Here is a 13,695-nt window from a genome sequence, read left to right on the forward strand (position 1 = left end):
ATGTGTTGCCTACAAGACAAGCATGACTAGAGAAGCTCAAAAGCAAAGAAGTATGACTGGAACCATGAAAAGGACTTATAACAACTTTTCGGTTCTTGAAAATGAAGTTGAATGCTCTATTTGTAATAACTTTGGTCATGAAGACTCTGAATGCAGGAGCAGGTTCTGGAAGACAACTCAGAAGGAACAAACCTCAAATGTCAGAACATGGAGAATAAAGGAACCACAACCAAAAAGATGTGGGATAGCCTTTTATGCAGAAGGTCAAGAAAGTCTATGGTACATTGACAGCGGATGTTCGAAGCATATGACAGGGGACAAAGAAAAACTTGAATCATATACCGCATTAGAAAATGGAAAGAAAGTTTCTTTTGGAAACGATATCTCTGCAGCGATAAAAGGAAAAGGCGTTGCTCCGTTGAAAGAGAAGGTCAAAGGTGGAAATGTTTTGTATGTTGATGGATTGAAGCATAATATTCTGAGTGTCAGTCAGATGTGGGATCAAGGAACAGAGGTAATATTTAGATCAAATGGATGTTGTGTTCGTGATATTGATAAAGGTGAAACAGTGATCAAAGGAAGAAGGACTCCAAATAATCTATACATATTTGAAGAAAGACAACAACAATTCTATTTGAGCAAGGATGATGAACATTGGCTATGGCATCGGAGGTTGGGGCATCTAAGCTTTCCACAAATAAGAAAAGCATGCAAATATCAGGCAGTTCATGATCTTCCAGATATCAAAATTCCAGACAACACCATATGCAAATCATGTCAGTTTGGAAAGCAAACCAGAAATAATTTTCTTGAGAAGGAAGGATCAGCTAGCATGCCTCTTGAGCTAGTACATACAGATACATGTGGTCCATTCAGAAAAAGAACACCTCGAGGAGAAGAATATTTGATTATTCATTGACGATTTCTCCAGGTTTGTTTGGTTAGGACTTATGAAGCACAAAGATGAAGCATTCGAAAAATTCAAATCCTTTAAAGCCTTGGCTGAAAATGAATCAGGACACAAAATTAAGTGCCTCAGATCCGACAGAGGTGGGGAGTTTACCTCGAATGAATTTTTCGATTTCTGTGAAGAACATGGGATAAGAAGAGAATTCTCTACAGCTAGAACTCCTCAACAAAATGGAGTTGTGGAAAGAATGAACAGAACAGTCCAACAAATGGATCGTGCTATGCTTGATGAATTAGGTACTCCCGCAACTTTCTGGGGTGAAGCTGCACACGCTGCGGTTATTATTCTCAACAAAACAAATGTCCGAGTAAACAACACTCAAACTCCTCATGAGCTATGGTGTGGTAAGACTCCTTCGGTGAAGCACTTCAAAATCTTTGGGAGCAAATGTTATATTAAGAATACTGATGAGAAACTTGGCAAACTTGAACCAAGAGCAGATGAAGGCATTCTTCTTGGTTATTCTCCACATAGCAAAGCATACAAGTGCTACAATAAAAGACTTGGCAGAATTGTTGACAGCATTGATGTTGTGGTTGATGAGAAGGGATACATTCCTAGGCAAGTTCATCATGAAGACATCGAAGAAGATGAAGGCTACCCTCAAAGACAGAATGATGAAGAAGAACCTCAAGAAGAAGAAGAACCTCAAGAAGAACCAGAGGAGCAGACAAGAATAGAAGAGAAGACTCCATCCAGATATGTTCAGAAGAATCATCCAGAATCTCAGATTGTGGGGCAGAAAGAAGCAGGAGTACAAACAAGAAGAACAATTGCAGAAGCTTCAAGCTATTTGGCATTACTCTCTTCTACTGAACCACAAAAAGTGAAAGAGGCATGCAAAGATGAATGTTGGGTCAAAGCAATGGATGAAGAACTTGAGCAGATCGAAAAGAACAACACTTGGGAATTGGTTCCTAGACCAAAAGATAAGAATGTCATAGGGACAAAATGGGTCTTCAAAAATAAATTGAATGAAAATGGAGAAGTAATTAGAAACAAGGCCAGACTTGTTTGTAAAGGGTATGCGCAGCAAGAAGGAATAGATTTTGAAGAGACCTTTGCTCCTGTTGCAAGACTTGAGGCCATCTGAATGTTCCTTGCTCTCTCAAGCTTTCAAAACTTCAAGGTATTTCAAATGGACGTGAAATCAGTCTTTCTGAATCAAGACTTAGAAGAAGAAGTATATATTGAGCAGCCAGATGGTTTCATTCTTGGGAATGATCCAAACCTTGTATGAAGATTGAAAAAGGTTGTCTATGGTCTCAAACAAGCTCCAAGGGCTTGGTACTATCGTTTGGACAAATATCTTCACCAACAAGGTTTTTCAAAAGGATCAGCAGATAGCAATCTCTATATAAAAGTTGAAAATAACAAATTGCTAATACTTGTTGTGTAAGTAAATGATATTATCTTTGGCAGCAATGAAGAGGCTATGAGTCAAAACTTTTCCTTGGTTATGCAGAAAGAATTCGAAATGTCATTACTTGGAGAATTGACATACTTTCTTGGATTGCAAATCCAACAAAATGAAGGAGGTATTTTCTTGTCTCAAACCAAGTACCTCAAGCAGATCTTGAAGAAGTATGGCATGGAAGATTCAAAGCCAGTATGTACCCCCATGGTTACAGGATGCAGCCTCAGTGCAAATGATGAATCAGCAACAGTTCATCAACCAACTTATAGATCCATGATTGGGAGTTTGATTTATTTGACAGGTACCCGACCAGATATTATGCATGCAGTAGGAATTGTTGGAAGATTTCAAGCCAACCCAAAGGAAACTCATCTTCAGGCAGTCAAAAGAATCTTCAAGTATCTTCAACAGACTCAAAACTTTGGCTTATGGTATCCTAGAGATACAGATCTCACTCTTCATGCTTACACAGATGCAGATTGGGCCGGAAGTGTGGATGACAGGAAAAGCACAAGTGATGGTGCATTCTTCATGGGTTCCAGATTAGTATCTTGGTTCAGCAAGAAACAGAGTTCGATTGCTTTATCTACAGCTGAAGTAGAATATGTGGCTGCGACATCTTGTTGCACACAACTTCTTTGGATGATGCAGACCTTGCAGGATTTTCAAATCACTTGCACTCCACCTGTCTCTATCTTATGTGATAATACAAGTGCAATCAGCATTTCAAAGAATCCAGTCTTGCATTCAAAGACCAAGCACATACCAATCAAGTATCACTTCCTTCGGGAACAAGTTCTTGAACAAAAGGTCAAGTTGGAGTATGTTTCTTCTAAAGAACAAGTTGCTGATATTCTCACAAAACCACTGCCTAGGGAGACTTTTGAATATCTCAGAAAAACGCTGGGAGTAGTTGATGCTTCATCCTGCTGTTGAAGCTTGTCTGTTCTAAAAGAAAAGTTGGTGTACGCGACTTGTACAAGGGATATCCGCGTACATACACTAATTTATGCAGGTGAAGTCGCGTATATGGAGTTCTGAATAGCAAGGGTAGACTCTTATTGGAGAAGGTCTGAGATGGGTATGCCAGAGTCCTTCAGGCACAATTTCAGGGGGTGCAGCAGGCACAGTTTCAGGGGGAGCAACTTAAAGTCTAATAAAGCATTGTTGGCATTTAGATGCTTTTGGTTCTAGTTCACAACTGTTGTTGGTTTCAGGAGAAGGAGCACAGAAGGAAATCTTGGTTGCTGATCTAAAGGATGATTATCAGATGCTGCTGGTGACTTTCATAAGTCTTGGTCTAGATTTTTTCATCTTTATGTTATGTATCGCTTTTGTGATATCTCTTTTATGGTGTCAAGGTCATGTAACGGCCTATGTTGGTTTCCCCACTATGCCTGGGATGAATGATGTAATGTAATTGGTTGTTATATGTAAATTTCTGATGTATCCCCTCTTGGTTAGGAGTATGGATGTATGTATTGAGTCCTTTGGTGATAGGAAGGTCCTTTATGATGTATAAGTCTTGGCTCTTTTTGAAGAACATCTTTTGCAGATCTTGCCTATAGTCAGGGGGAGGATGTTCAGCACAGCAGAGCAGAGATATCAGCACGTACTCAGGGGGAGCACACACCTTTGCCTTTGATGACAAAGGGGGAGAATGATTCTAAGCATCTTGGCGTTGCCATCAAGTCCAAAGGGGGAGATTGTTGGCATTTTGGCACAGGTGTGGCGCTACGGTACAGGTGTGGCGCTACGGTACAGGTGTTGTCCTTGATGACAGATCTCAGTCCAGACTACAAGAATGAAGAGAAATTTCATATATGCAGGTTCATTAAGCCCCAGTTGCGTATACACGTTGGTACGCTATATACTAAGTCGCGGATACGCAGGCTCGCTATACACGAAGTCGCGTATACACACAGTCTCATGAACAGAAAAGAGCGTACATGTCGAGAAGCTTTCTTTTGGTCTGTGGTAGTTAGTCCTCGGTACTTGAGCCTATGTTTTTGACCAATGTATCTCGACAGACGTGTTGATCCCTAGTTTTGAAGTTGATGGTATTGGATTACTATGGTTTTGGCCCGTGGTATTGAGCAAGGCCTAAGACTATAAAAGGAGAAGAACATCATTAGGCAATAGCACTGAAAAAGTCTTGAATATCTGATTAAGAAAGAGATCTAGTATGCAGGTTCTGGGTTGCTTGATCTAAGCTAAGGAGAGATCACACCGATTGATAAAAGACTAGATCTAAGGATAGATTGGGGTCAAATGGTTTGAAATGAACTATTGGTATATAGTTGATTATGCATATTTTTAGATCTGCATACTGACGCAATGTTATGTTCTGAGTATGACTGATGTCTGGTACAGCTGCAAGTTATGAGAAATTATTTTTAGATCTGTACGCAGGTTGTCTTTTGTAAAAGCGCGTGTATACGCGGGTTGGTTTCATTGAAGTAGCGTATATCTTTTGAAGCTTAATTTTTGGGGTTGCAGTTGGGTCTGACTGTTATTGCAGAGTTCTGTAGTCTGCTCTGTGTTCTGGTGACTGGGTGTTGATAGAGTTTCAGTGGTTCAGTGATTCAAAGATTGATGATGCTAGTATTGGTTGTTTTGTGCTTCAATGATCTGTTATGAAAATTGATGAATTGTGGTCTTCAGATTGTAATGTTGTGCTTCAGGAATATGCAGTCTAAAAATGTATGAAAAGTGGTACCTGAAGGAAAGAAGATTGTAGGCCAGCACCTACGTACTAGTATCTTAACTAGTACAAGAGCAAAGGGGGTTGGAGCTCCCTTCCAGGAGAGTCTGAAAACGAGAGAAGGTTGTAGCCTTCTACAGGTTGTAGCCTGCGTACTGGTATAAGGCTGCACCAGTACAAAAGATTGTAAACTGAAGTTTCTTATTAAATAAAGATAGAGACGACTTGCAGCAGGTGGTTTTCACCCACATTGGGTTTCCACCTTATATCATGGTGTTCATGTGTGTGGCTTTTGTGTGATGATTTGTTCTGTTATACTGCAACTGTTTACTATTAATATGGTTAATAATGTCCTGATACATTTACTGAAGATAAACTAACTGAATCATAAGATTTCTGGTTATACGCTGGTTGCTTTAGACACAGTAGCGTGTACACGCTGGTTCACTTAACTGAAGTAGCGTATATGTTTCTGAGTATGAAATTGAAAAAGTTTTATTGATCTGATAATACTGATTCACCCCCCCCCTCTCAGTATTATTTCCAACACTACATCAATTACAATATGTATATCATGATAATTTTATTTTTCTCATGAACTAGCTAAGGGAAGGCATACCCATGATCAACTTATAAACTTTCATTACATGTACAAATATAGTCGTCTATAGATATAGACCTATGAATGGTTGACCATGAATGTAAGGCCATTGTACATTTGATTTAGTACTCCTGAAAATATCGCAGCCTGGATGGATGAATCTAGATCCAATGTCTTCAATCTCATTCAATATTTTGCTTAAGTACAAGTCTAACCACGCGAATCGATGTTCTAAAGTCGAACATGGAAAGACATCATTTGATTACAAGCCAATGATGTAAGCCGTTAATAGACATCAGAGGAATCACTAATAATGATAATGACCCTCAAGGTACTACAATACATTTCACATGGTGTGAATAAATTATTTGATGTTGAACACCATCCATAGTCTTTCAGTCAAAGGCCATTGATGTCAACCTATCGCCGAAAGCGACAAACTTGCCATTGATGTATGTAAGCTTCAAGGTACTGAAGGAGTGTTTCTAAGTCAACTTCGTGGATGATGTGTTGATGTCGACAAGAAGCGAATCATCGCAGGAGGGCCTTGATGTATCCCACATCTATGACATGAAACGAGATAAATTATTTTGGAGATGAAAAAACCACTGACGACACAAGGTTCAGGAATGGCGGTCATGAAAATGAAGGTTTACGGTATTGAAAAGGATGAAGTTTGAATTGAATGACTTCTCTTGAACATGTTGGTGACACTAAGATGAATTGGTAGCATTGAACCAAAACAAAGTAATAGATGGTATGATAGACCAACGGTGTGATAACCATCAAGATGAATGACCCAACTCACATAGTCATGGTGATGAGGTGAAAGTGTCACGTTCAAGAGCAACTTGCTACCATAAAGTTTTCTTGGATTTTTCCATTTTCCCCAGTCATTGTTGACCAGTACCTCTTTATTTTTTTCAAGCTTGAGGAGGATAACATATTCTTGTTGTATAATTTCACCCTTCAAGAAAATCCATCGCTATTTGATACCTTAACGAGTCTGGCGAAGGTGAAACTCGGCCTTGTCTAGATGGACAAGTTTGTTGCTATTTGATGTTTTTAATGAGTTTAACAACAAAGACAAATTGGTCCTTTTCATGTTTAGAGAGTTTTAAAAGGGACGAAAAGGAAACTCCATAAGTTCTTTTTTCGTAAAATAATCTCTCAAGTCCGAAAAAGCGTAAAATAATACAAGAGAGATATCGTTTCCAATCCTTTAACGAGTTGGAATAGAGAAGCACTCGACAATCTTTTCATATTTAGAGAGTATGAAAAGAGTTTAAAGAGGACTCTAATGGGGTTCCTTTTTCATTTTTAACAAAGCTCAAAAAAGAGAAAAAAGGTTTTCTTTATGGTCGAAGATGTTCAATTTACACTTGAGCACGTTGAATTCTACTTTTCAGCTGTTAAACCTATTCAAAACCCCATAAATGTGGATTAAAAGTACCTTTTCATGGATAAAAGGAAAAAAAACTAATGTTTACTCAATTAATGTGCAAGAAATAAACATAAAAACAAGTTTTATCATTCATTTTTACCATTTCACTTTTACCTTTTGACTTCAGTGCTCTGTTGCAGTTCTCTACCTCGAAGTTCACTAGCTAACTGCAGAGGATTTAGTGGACCGTTTCTCATGCTATCTGGACCAGGTAGGAGCTATCCCTGTTATCTTTCATTTTATTCCATCTATTTTCAGTTTTAAGCAAAAAAATTTGGTTTTTGAGGCCCTTAGGGTTTCATTTTTTGAACTCTGGATCAATGCACCCTTTCAATACTGAAAGGTGCACTGGATTTCACATACCTAGAAGGTTGTATGCATTGTAGCGCACTATCTCTAAGGGAGGGGTGCGATGGGCACAAAAACCAAATTTTGACCGCTGTTTTCTCCTAAATTTTCCACTACTTTTTGCAAAAAATGGATCCTAATTTGTCTAATGGTTGCGTTGCACACATTCATTGGATCAAAATGATGATTATATGGAGAGAACGAGAGCATGAAGAACAAGATATGATTGCCCTAAATAATCAGGGAGCAGTTGATGCCCTAAGGAATTGTGGGTTACTCAAGTATTTTCGATTATTTAGCATGTGACAACAAATTGAGCTTTTATAGTACCTTGTTCGTTCTTGGGATCCTACCTATCAGATCTTTCACATTAGGGGAAAAGTGATCCCCTTTACCATTGATGATATTGACTTTCTGACTGATATGTCGAGTGGGGGTGCCCCCATCTCATTACCAGGATTTACCAGAGGAGGTGAATCAGTGAGAGACTATATACGAGAGTTCTGCTGGGAAGGAGCTCAACCTAGTAGAGACAGAAAGATCAAAATCAAGGATGTTAGTGATTTACCATTGAGAACAATCCCTTTTACCCTCACCAAACTAGTTGGCAGTGTAACTTTACACTTCGAAAATAGGTCATATATGCAGTGTGCCTTAGAGTGTTTGGAGCCAAAAGTGTTCAATTGGTGTGAAGTAGTTCTTTTATCCATGAAAGAACAATTCACCAAGGTAAAGAATGGAAAGAATTTTTTTTTTGGATATGGGTCCATCTTGATTTCTTTTGCCTTGGAGAGAATTCCACTCATGCAACCACAACTCATCTCACTGGGAGTACCTGGACCTAGAAACCCATGGATGCAGAGGTGGGTAGATCTTATGGCTAGGCATGCTCGCCAGTCATTGATCTCGTTTACCCCTTCTTTCTTTGAGTGGTTTGATCGACAGGACATGGCCTTCACATAATATCCATATTTAGGAATGGATTTCCGTGGTGATCTAGATCTGATGTTACCAGTTGGAGCACAGTGGAGTGTTATTGGTAAATTGTTTGACCAAAGTGTTTTTCTTTTTAAATTTTCTACTTTTTTGTGTTTTTCTTTATTTCCAAGACTAAACAATTTTTTTTTATATGTATACAAATGTCGGACCTATTCGACCCATGGGACATCAACAAGAGGCACGTGTGCCAGTATAGAGAGTTGTTGGGAGAGCAGTCCTTCGAGACTTGGATTTAGCAGAGACATTGGCTGAGCTACAAGATCACATAGAGGGTTTGACTCTAGGTATTCCGGATGTCCGGATCGAGGAGTTACCTATGCGATTGTAGCGCCACACCATTGGCATGCTGAGTCATTGGATGAGACTCCTACACATGATAGCATATGCTGTGACCTATTATCATGAGCAGCACTAGTCTACTTAGATATTTTCCGCATACATTTTTGAGTTTTTTGGGTCAGATGACCAATTTTTGTCTTGGACACAAACTATTTGTAAAAAGTTATATACAACTATCTATATTAACTTTTAGAGTTTTATTATGGTTAAGTGATGAAATCCTATTCAAATGATGATGTGAATTGAAAATGTTTACTTTACAAATGTCGCAAATACCTATTTAACACATAGTTCACTAGAAAATCAGTTAATGTGTTTAGATTTCTAGAAATATGTTGATATTGAATAAACTCAAAATACCTTTCCAAAATATGAACTCTAAGGAACATGTGATGAATTTTTGGGTTTGGGATGGTATAGATGCCAATAAGTTGTAGTACAACAAGTTGTGAGTCTAGCCTAATGATGATTCGGCATATGCCAAGTGAAATGGCGTTAGAGAGGAGTTCAATAAACGTGCTATACTCAACGATATTGTTTTTTGATCGTCCAATACATATCCCTCTAAAACTCACTAACTTGTCGCTTGGAGCGAAAATGGCCCATGCTATAGAAGACGAATTATGTGTACTACGACTAGCTCCATCGGCATAACCAACAAATGGTTTTGAAAAGTTTGACATCTGCAACAAATGCTAAGTTGATTACCTAACCAAATAAAAACTCTAAAAGAAACACACACACAAATGCAATCAAAGCATATATACAGTGAGTCTTACTACACTTAACTAATCATAGTCCACTAACTCGTAGGCCCATCCATAGTGGTTCAAATTTTCGTGCTCCAATTTTATCAGAATCATGATCGTAAAGCAAGACCACGTCACATTCTGAGAAGACATGAGGCTTAACATTTTTATCATATTGCACCTTGATCATGGGTTTCATCCAGATGGATTAACTCCAAGAAATGAGCTTCTTCTTCAGAAGTGTTAGGTAACAGGTCAATCACGAGTTTGAGAGATGAGATTTCACATTGGATTGGTAAGACTGCTTCCAAACCATACACCAACTAAAAAGGCATAAATCCAGTCGCATATTTCCCCAAGGTTCAATATGCCCACAAAGCCGAGTATAGGATTAAATGCCAATTCCTTTTATGAACTCCAATCAATCTTTGTAACATGCGCTTAAGGACTTTGTTGATAGCCTCAACTTGTCCATTAGCTTGCGGGTAGTATGGAGTAGAACTATCATGTGACAATCCTAATTTGGAAGTTAATTCAACCATCATGTGATTGTGAAAATGAGACCCATGATCTATAACCATAGCTTGTGGTACACCAAACCTAGAAACCACATGGTTGAAGAAAAAAAAGCAGTCGTTTCGCCACTGTTGTTTAATGTTGGCATCACCTTAGCCCATGTGGTAAAATAGTCAATGACGACTATAATATACCCATGCCCCTCAACCGAGGTGGGGTTACATGTCATAAATTTAATGCCCCATTTTTCGAATGGGCCAACAACAATGACTGGATGCAGTGGTGCAGGTGGTAATCTGGTTTTACGGTCCAATATCTGGCAAGCATGGAAACATCTGACAGGAAGAATGCAATATTTGAATATGGTTGGCCAGAAGTAACCAACACGTAGAATTTTCTATTCAGTTGAGTAACTAGATAAATGCCCCCCACAAGAACTTGAATGACACTCATTCAAAGCTTTTTCGGCCTCCTCATGGGTAAGGCACCTTTGTAAAATTATATTGACACCACAACGATAAAGTGTATCACCAATGATTAGATAATATTTGGCTTGGTATCGAGTACGTGATTGTTCAAAGTCAAAGGCCTTAGGCCGAAACTCTTGGGTCTGGAGATAGATCAGTATATCTCCATACCATGGATCACTTGACGAGATAAGAAATAGAGACTCATCCAAGATTGATGCTTCTGATGTTAAATCATTGGAGGATGAGGGAAGATCGCAAAGTAACTCGGAAAAGACAATAGATTTCTTTGATTTAGATTTGATGAATTCCAAATCAAACTCCTGCAAGATAACTATCCATTTAGAATACTTGCCCCCAACAATTGACATGACAAAATAGATGTCATAGGGTTGCAATCTGATATAATGGTTGTTTTGCTGAGGAGGATGTAATGACGAAATCTCTACACAGCTTGAACGGTTGCCAAGGCTAACTTTTCGACATGTGAATACTTACTTTCTGTATCGTTGAGATTACGACTCAAATAATAAATAGGATGTTCAGTTCCACTTTCTTCTTGAACTAAAACCATACCAATGGTTGTATTTGCAGTAGCGAGATACAGGTAAAAGTATTTTTGATAGTTTGGGGCGTACATTAATGATGTTGTAATCAGGGAATCTTTGAGAGCATCAAAAGAAGCTTGCACAACTTGGTCCCAATGGAAGGGTACCCCTTTCTTCGATAGACGTGTATAACCTTTAGCTAATTCAACATAGTTTGGAATGAACCTCCTTGGAATGTTTTCCTTCCCTTGAAGTCTCTGTATCTGTAACAAGTTTGAAGGTGGAGGAAAGTCAAGGATTGCCTAAACCTTAATGGGATCAAGTCGAATTCCATCTTTTGAAACTACGAATCCAAGCAATCGACCAAAGCCAACAAAAAACACACATTTATGTGGGTTGAGTCTTATCTTGTAGTGTCGACATCGTAAGAATATTGCTCTCAAATGTTGCGGGTGATCAGTCCGTTTTCATGAATGATCAGGAAAATCATCAAGATAAGGTTGAACAATGTTCTTTATGTCATGGAAGGCATAAATCTTTGCCCTCTGAAGTGTAGCACCTGCATTCTTCAAACCAAAAGGTAACTTTTGATAAGAGAATGTGCCCATGGAAAAATAAAAGCAGTTTTCAATTGGTCTTGTGGGCAGATATTGATTTGATTATAGCTAGAAAATCCATCCATGACTGAAAAGATTTCACATCCAGCACATTCGTCAATAATCTGGTTGATGAAAGGTGTAGGATAATTGTCTTTTAGACATGCTTGGTTTACACCCCTATAATTCACACACATTCGAATTGTTCCTTGTTTTTCATCATTGGAACAATATTAGATACCCAATCAGTAAGAGGTACATGGAAAATGAAGCCAGCATACAAAAGTTTTTCAACCTCTACTTTAATGGCAGTGGCTTTCTTAGGATTAACAGGTCAAAGCTGTTGTCGTACTAGTTTGACATCAGGGTACATTTTAATCTCATGTTCAACAATACTTGAGTCAATGCCCAACATCTCCTCATAAGACCATGCAAAAATATCTCGAAATTCACAAAATAGAGCATAGTAATTATCAAGTTCCAATGGAGAACAAGATTTGCCGACATGAATGTTTTCTACAATGTTAGGCTTGGTAGAAATGTTTATAGAAATTTTTTCTTCTATGTTGGACAAATTACACTCAGAATCTACAGTATTTACAGAATTTGACAAGAAATCAACGATCAATGGGTGTTTTAGTTCATTTGAATAATCTTCAATGTCATCTAGAAGGTGGGAATGATGATGATAATCCTCCCACGGTGCCTCTCCTATCATCATTGACTTGAAAATTCCTTCATCCGTAGAATGTATATGTGAAAAAGGATCCGAAGAGGTACCATATTCTAACAATCTATCTACCCATACAACTGTTGAGTGTAGATTAGGCTTTGCCGCAAAAGCCCAAAAAATTGATTTCTATGATGATTCAATGGGGCTTAATGACAACACCTCACTATGACCATCAGTTACAAAGTAGTTGGAAATCTTCGTAAAATCAAATGATGTAGAGGAAATCATGTTACAAGTTTCTACTCTTGCCACTTCTACCAAACCAGATGGTGACGGGAGGGTGAAAGTTCCCATTAGGGAAGGATCTTTAAGGAGACCTACTCCAACACTTTGAAGTGACAGTGGGTTTCCGTGTATCAACGGAATTCTTCCCGTAGCCTGTGAACTATTGGCAAAGAAGGCTAACTGATCAATGATTGTGATTCCAACCTTGAGAGGGAATGAAATTGTGCGAAAGTATGTGGAAATGACAACAGCCATAGAATATACCCAAGGCCTTCTTAGTAAAATGTTGTAATTGAGGAGTTCGTCAACTACCTCAACGTCAACAGTAACTGTCTTGCCCCCTAGTTCGATTTGCAAGTTACTCAAAATGTCCATATGGAGTATATGTTCTTCCATCAAAGGCTTTAATGTAGTTGGTGATCGTGATAATGGCGATGAACCAAGTATTTTCTAGCAGCTCATGGACATAATGAAAGTAGATGCCCCCTCATTAATAATAGTTCGGTGAACATTATTATTGAGAGCTTTTACTTGGATTAGGAAAGCTAATTGTGCTGGTAACTATGATGAATATCCCACATGGTTAAAAACCACAAGATTTGAATCCGTAGGATCTATTCCACCTATTGCTGACAATAAAGCTTATTTCTAGGAGGGCAATTTTGCAACACCTCGAGTGTTGAGATAGTGGAAGGTGATTGAGCCAGATATTCCACTATATTATAGTTTTGAGCTGCTAGAGCACAAGGGTTGAATGTTGATTTGTGCACAACTTCCTTTGGTTGCTTTATTGTTAATTCAGGTACAACTGTTGGAACAACTTCTGATGAAGTTGAGGTCGAAGTACTAGGTTGATCAGTGGCATTATTATTCGACGATGATGGATTTCCAGAATCTTTGTTTCTTATTGACACCAAAACATCATTTTGTGGATTTGTAATAGATAACACGAGTACTTGGGATGTGGAAGCATGATCTATTGCAACCAAATGTGTCTCCGGGTTTGGAAATAGATCTGTCAACACTGATGATGTGGTTG

The sequence above is a fragment of the Pinus tabuliformis genome, chromosome 1_1 (assembly GCF_031772625.1).
Source record: "Pinus tabuliformis cultivar Carrire ecotype Pingquan chromosome 1_1, CPIR1, whole genome shotgun sequence".
Classification (NCBI taxonomy): domain Eukaryota; kingdom Viridiplantae; phylum Streptophyta; class Pinopsida; order Pinales; family Pinaceae; genus Pinus; species Pinus tabuliformis.